Below are 7,255 nucleotides of genomic sequence, written 5' to 3' on the forward strand. Positions count from 1 at the left end.
TCCCCAACATCCTATATGGTTTCCCAAGCATTGCAAAGAGTGATTCCTGAGTGCTGATCCAGGATTAACCCCTGAGCATTGCCAGGTATAATCCAAGAAAAACAAAAATAGGGGCCAAAGATATAGCACATCAGTAGGGCGCTTGCCTTGCATGAAGTCAATTCAGGACAGATGGTGGTTCGAATCCAGGTATCCCATACCTGCCAGAAGCAATTTCTGAATGCAGAGCCAGGAGTAACCTCTGAGCGCCTCCAGGTATGACTCAAGAACCCTCCCCCCCAAAAAAAATACACCTAAGGAAAACAAAATAAAGAACAAAAAAATAGACTTGTGTGCCCCACACCCTACAGCTGCAGCCATATCCACTCCTCAGTCAGCTCCATAGACTCATTTTATTTTCAAAAGAGATGTAAATGAAGATACAAAATGTCATAGGTACACTGGCTTTGTAACTAAAACTGGGACACTCTCAGGAGGATGGGTGGTTCAAGTCCCTGCCTAGCGAAAGGGACTTAATTTTGATTAAAATTAATCAGAAGCTAAACCCACAACCCACAATTGCTGCTTCACCAATGATCCAACTTCACTGCTTTAGCACTGATCTAAGAAGAGATATCTGATTGACCAAAATCTTCAGTATGCTAGTATCTGGGTTGAGATCTCAAGGATTTTGTTGTCAGATGAGAGCAGGCACCCTCCCCACCCATCCCCTGCCTTCTGATACTCCCAGAAGCCTGGAGAGCCACGGCCATACCCCATAGTCTCTACCATGTCAGCACAGAACTTGGAATTACACAACACCTTCAAACTTTTCAATACTGTCCCCCCAGTAAGAGCACACCAAATTAGATGTCAAAGTGACATAGAAGCCACCTAACATTAAGAATCAAAACAGTTGGGCCCAGAGAGATAGCACAGCAGTGTTTGCCTTGCAAGCAGCCAATCCAGGACCTAAGGTGGTTGGTTCGAATCCCGGTGTCCCATATGGTCCCCCGTGCCTGCCAGGAGCTATTTCTGAGCAGACAGCCAGGAGTAACCCCTGAGCATTGCCAGGTGTGACCCAAAAACCAAAAAAAAAAAAAAAAAAAAAAGAATCAAAACAGTTGGAGTGCTAGTACAGTGGGTATGGTGTTTGCCTTATACACGGCCAACTTGGGTTCAATCCCTGGCATCTCATTTGACCCCTCAGAGCCCAACAGAAAAGATTTTTTTTCTTTTTCTTTTCTTTTTTTTGGGGGGTGCGGGGGACTCACAGCTGGTGGCACTCGGTGGTTATCCTGGCTCTGCATACAGAAATAGCTCCTAGCAGTCTACCAGGGTCAGGGGACTATATGGATGCCAGAAATCAAGCCAGGGGTCCATCTAGGGTTGACTGCATGCAAGGCAAACGCCTTATCACTGTGCTATCACTCCAGCCCCAACAGGAGTGATTCTTAAGTGCAGAGCCAGGAGGTAACTAACCCCTGAGCACTGTTGGGTGTGACCAAAAAACAAGAACAACAACAAAAAATCAAAACAACAGAAGAATCAACATTAGTAAACCTTAATGATCTCATTTTGAGATATAATTATTCTCACATTTTCTTTTTCTGAAGTTTTTGATAATTTCATTACCACTTACACAGAAAGAAGCAATATAAAGTATATTATTCCATGCCTACCATCAGAGCAGGTTTGAGAGTGGTTGAGAATCTGGGAACAGTGGTAGAGACATTCTACACTGGTAGTGGAACTGATGTTGGAATATAGACTAGCAGGGACAAATGTATAATGAGCAACTATATAAACCACAATGTTTAAATAAAATATAAAAATTAAGGGGCAGGAGCTATATCGCACAGTGGTAGGGTGTTTGCCTTTCATGCGACTGATCCAGGACTGACCTTGGTTCTATTCTGGGCATCCCAGATGGTCCCCCCAAGCCAGGAGCGATTTCTGAGCGAGTAGCCAGGAGTAACCCCTGTACGTCACCGGGTGTGGCCCCCAAACAAACAAAATAATAATAAATTTTAAAAAAAAAATAGTCACATGTGCTGCCAGAGCGAAAGAGTTGCCCAAGCACATGTGTTACTGTCATTCACATGGTGGTTGCCGAACCACGTGCCAGCTGCATCTTCCCTCTTGAAACAAGGACTTTCATTTTAATGCTGGGTGGGACTTGCACCTGCCCGCTCTCTCTCCCTGTGCTCTCTTGAGCATCTACCTTACCTCACCTCTCTCCTTACCTCCCTTTACTTCCCAAAAAGCGTCTTATATTTCAAAAAAAATTAATTAACATTAAAAATAAGACATCAGGGGGCCGGAGAGATAGCATGGAGGTAAGGCGTTTGCCTTTCATGCAGGAGGTCATCGGTTCGAATCCCGGCGCCCCATATGGTCCCCTGTGCCTGCCAGGAGCAATTTCTGAGCCTGGAGCCAGGAATAACCCCTGAGCACTGCCAGGTGTGACCCAAAAACCAAAAAAAAAAAAAAAAAAAAAAATAAGACATCAGGAACTGGAGAGATTGTATAGCCGAGAAGGCACTTGCCTTGCACCAGCCCACCCGGTTTCCATCCCAGCATCTGATAACGATTTTTCTGAGCGCAGCCTGGACTGATTCCTGAGTTCAGAGAGGGGAGTAACCCCTGAGAATCGCCAGGTGTGCCCCCCACCCAATAATTATAAGGCAGAGAGACAGCTTAGTACAAAGCGGGGGCAGGGGCCCTTGCGGAAAAGGTGGCTCTTTGTGAATGGAAAATGAACCAGTTGTTAGAAAGAGCGCAGAAGCCTCCCAAAGAGATAGCACAGCAGATAAGGTGCTTGTCTTGCTGTTGGCCTGGGTTCAATTCTGGGTAACTCCGTATGTTCCCCCAGAGCGCTGATAGGAGTAGCCAGAGCCAGGAGTTAAGCCCTGAGTTTGCTCCTGAATGTGCCCATTAACAGTGGCCAGGAAACTGGTGGGAACCGGTGGGAGAAAAGGGGAGAACGGTGGGAGAAATTGGGGAGGTGGGTGGGAGAGCTTTCTATCCGCAACAGGTTTTCCATGACAACCTAGCCAAGTTCTTTCTCTTTCCTTGAACCGACAACCAACAAAAGCTTCAGAACTGTCCAACTTGCAAGGCTCACGGGCTAGCCAGTGCCAGGCAGGCCAGTGAATAGACACCCCATATGCTTTGAGCTCTCGGGGACGGACTCCCGCGCCCCGCTTCCCGCCTCCCAGCACCATCTCCGGGACGGCGCCCCAGGGACCCACCGCACCCCTTCCTTCCCTTGAGCAGTCCACCCGCCTCCCCACACCCTCGCCTTCCCACTGCGGGCCACCCCTGCCCTGCCAGCCGCCTACCCGGACCGCGCGTCCAAAGTGGATCCCTCCGGCCGGTGCGCGCGCGCTCCGTGGTGGGATTCGCGCGTCTCTCCTGCCTCTGCCCACGCCCACGGCGCAGAGCCCGGAAGGGCCCGACCTGGGGAACGGTGCCCGGGGAGGGCTTCCAGCCCCAAGTCCCATCACTTCCTTCTAGTGGCCCGCCCCGCGCCCTCTCCTTTCCCCGACTCCGCTGCCACCTCGCCTTTTCACTTCTCTCTCTCTCTCTCTGCTTTCAGCTTCCCGCCCTGGCTTCCTTCTTCTGCCCCTGCGTCCTTCCCCAAACAACTTAGTTTCCTCCTGGAGGCCACACACACACACACACACACACACACACACACACACACACACACACACACACACACCACAAAACACAAGTGCATGCAAACACAGAATGCACAGGAGCACACAACACATTTACACCCTGAAGCCAGCCTGTGCGTTACCTTGACTACATGCGCACGGGAGACTCCTGGGGTTGCTGCAAATCCCAAGCACAGAATCAGCCCAGAACAGCTCAGCTTTTCAGCTTTTTTTCAAAAGCCTGTCCCTGGAGGGGTGTCTGACCTCACCCCCCATGCCCAGGACCCCTTTGATTATTCCCTGCCTCACCACCACCCCCCTTCTCCCCCAGCCCAGGTTTTTGTAAGAGTAAGCCTTCCTTCACCAGGCTGCCCTCTCCAGCCTGTGTTGATTAAGTATTCATTCAGGACTCCATTTTTTATTCATCAAAGACATTGATAATTGCCCATCTGCGCTTGTGATCTGCGTGAGCCAGCCAGGCCCCTGGCTGTGTGGCTAGCATTTCAGGCCAGAGGAAGTAAGCTGAGGGCCTCCTTAGCCAGCCTCTGTGGTCATTTATTTCCTCCACAAAAGTGGGATTCGGTGTGCTAGAGAGCCCCCACTATGTTTAAGGCACTTCCTTACATGCAGCAGACACAGGTTCCATCCCGACATGACCCAGTCCCGTGTGCATTCCTGAAAGGTACCTCAAACACAGAGCTGGACCGAACCCCTCTATCCTAGCTGGGAGTCACCCAGGATATGTTCATGCTGCCCATCCTCCTCCCTCCCCCCCTTCAGCTTCCAGAATTCCTTCCCCCATGCCTTTCTATGTACCCCCATGGTGTGTGTATGAGAGAGAGGTATCTTCCAAGCAACCTTCTTTAAGAAGAAAGAGAATGGAATAGTAAGAGTTTGAACAATGCAAGGCCAGAGTTTGTAAACATTCTTCAGATAACGGGGAAAGAAAACAGGGGGGGGGGGAGCAGGTTCCCGCCCCTTACTGGCTACAGGTCTTAACCTGTAGCAACTTCTGGGTCCACATTCGAGCTGCTATATTGGTTGCATAACCCTAAGACAAGCTCTTCAGCTGCCCAACCTAGGAATAAAAGCTATAATAACCTTAGCGACAGTAAATAGTAGCCAGACTGCAGATAATACTGAATTCTCCAGTTTCTGAGAATGGTATGTAGACAGAGTAACCTGGCCAGCGTCACTTTGAAGTTGCCACATCTGCCAGATGTCCAAACTCAAACACCTACCTGCCCCATCTGATGAATGGAGATTTGGGTGTTGGAGTGAATCTTGAACTTTGGGCTACATCCAGCACTGTTCAGGGGTTACTCCTGGCTCTGCACTCAGAAATCACTCCCCGCAGGTTGGATCTGGGTTCAAACCCAGGTCAGCAGCATAAAAGGCACACCTTACCCATTGTGCTATTGCTCGAGAGGGCCACACATTTTTCTTAAAAGATGGAGTGGAGAGGGGCCAGAGCAGTGGCGCAAACAGTAGGGCATTTGCCTTGCACGCGTCAACCTAGGACGGACCGTGGTCTGATCCCCGGCATCCCATATGGTCCCCCAAACCTGGAGCAATTTCTGAGCGCATAGCCAGGAGTAACTCCAGAGCGTCACCGGGTGTGGCCCCAAAAAGCAAAAAATAAATAAATAAATAAATAAATAAATAAATAAATAAATAAATAAATAAAAAAGATGGAATGGAGAGAGTAGCCTAAAATATATATAAAACCACCTCAAAGGCATCCTATCTTACTGCAAAATGCAAAGGCATTGAAATTAATTCATGCCCTATCTCCTGCTCTGGCTTACGTTTTGGTCTCTTGAGGACTTGGGGGATCAGAAAGGGTAGAAGCAGCCAGGAAGGAACAGAAAACGTCAAAGTAGAGAGAGATTTGAGAATGCAAATCTGCAGGAGCACCAAGCCCCACTCCCAGGCTCTCTGTGTATTCAGGCCTGGAGCTGGACTCTGGGAACACTCCTTCAGGACTCTGACCACTGTACTGCTCTCTCTCCCTCCTGTGTCTCTTTGTGCCCCCCCGCAACCCCAGCCCCTGCATCCACATCTATATCTGCAGATGCCACTGGAAATGTGACCATCTTGTGAAACAGTTGGGACTGAGTATTAGAATATTCACTGAACTCTTTTATTCAGTTGGATCTGCAGCAGCACACAGAAGCAGACACTGCTCGGATCATTCTCAGGCCTCATCAGAGGAGGATTAATGTGCAACTTCAGAGAGAAGCAACTCTCATCAGGTCTAATGGTGTATCCTATCACTCCAGTCCTCTCTTTCCCCACCAAGCCATGTGGTTTTGGTCTGTTTGTTTGTTATGCTTTGAAGGCAATACCAAGCAGTATTCAGGGGTTATTCCTGGCTCTGCACTCAGGAATCATCCTGACAATCCTCGGGGGACCATATGAGATGCTGGGGATGAAACCAGGGTCTCTGCTGCATGCAAGGCAAGTAGCTTACTTGCAATACTATTGCTTCCTGCCCGTGTAGTTTTGTGTTTTATTTTCTTTTTTAAAGTAGCATACTTTCTCAACTAATAATGAGTTTCTTCCTACTACTTGCTAGCAAAACATTTCCTGTGCATATGATTTGGTAGATTATTGGGGGAAAGGGGCACAGTTTCCTGGAAACACAACTATCATTAGTTTATGTGGAGAAAATGTGAGTATGACTCAACCCAAAATATAACCAGCATCATCACAGAAAAATTCTGTTTGGATATAGGGGATTAGGGGTGGGGTTGGGAGCCTGTAGCAGGTTCATTGGCTTTGTGCCCTGTGCTAGGAATAAGAGAGAAAAGACTTCTTCAAGAAGAACCTTTTCAGGGCTGCAATGATAGCACAGCAGGGAGGACTTTTGCCTTGCACACAGCCAGCCCAGGTTTGATCCCTGGCATCCCATGTGATCCCTTGAGCCTGTCAGGAGTAATTTCTGAGAGCAGAGCCAGCAATAACCCCTGAGTGCTGCTGACTGTAGAAGAAGAAAATGAAAAAAGAAATGAAGAAGAAGAAAGGAGGAGGGAGAGGAGGAAAAGGGAGAGGAGAAGAAAGAAGAAGAAGGAAGAGGAGGAGGAAGAGGAAGACAGAGGAGGAGGAAGAGGAAGAAGAAAAGAAGAAAGAAAAGAAAGAAGAAAGAAAGAAAGAAAGAAAGAAGAAGAAAGAAAGAAAGAAAGAAAGAAGGAAGAAGGAAGGAGAAGGAAGGAAAGGAAGGAAGGAAGGAAGGAAGGAAGAAGGAAGGAAGGAAAGAAGAAAGGAAGGAAGAGAAGAAGGAAAGAAAGAAAGAGAAGAAAGAAAGAAAGAAAGAAAGAAGAAAGAAAGAAAGAAAGAAAGAAAGAAAGAAAGAAAGAAGAAGAAAGAAAGAAAGAAGAAGAAAGAAAGAAAGAAAGAAAGAAAGAAAGAAAAAGAAGAAAGAAAGAAGAAGAAAGAAAGAAGAAAGAAAGAAAGAAAGAAGAAGAAAGAAAGAAAGAAAGAAAGAAAGAAAGAAAGAAAGAAAGGAAGGAAGAAGGAAGGAAGGAAGGAAGGAAGGAAAGGAAGGAAGGAAGGAAGGAAGGAAAGAAGGAAGGAAGGAAAGGAAGGAAAGAAGGAAGGAAGGAAGGAAG

General features: G+C 47.6%; 1 protein-coding gene across 1 annotated transcript in view; it reads right to left on the minus strand.

The window, feature by feature from the left end:
* The window catches only part of SSRP1 (structure specific recognition protein 1), a 1,220,984-nt gene that overhangs the window by 102,069 nt on the left and 1,111,660 nt on the right, over positions 1–7,255 (minus strand). The window lies entirely within an intron of this gene.

The sequence above is a fragment of the Suncus etruscus genome, chromosome 9 (assembly GCF_024139225.1).
Source record: "Suncus etruscus isolate mSunEtr1 chromosome 9, mSunEtr1.pri.cur, whole genome shotgun sequence".
NCBI classification, from domain to species: domain Eukaryota; kingdom Metazoa; phylum Chordata; class Mammalia; order Eulipotyphla; family Soricidae; genus Suncus; species Suncus etruscus.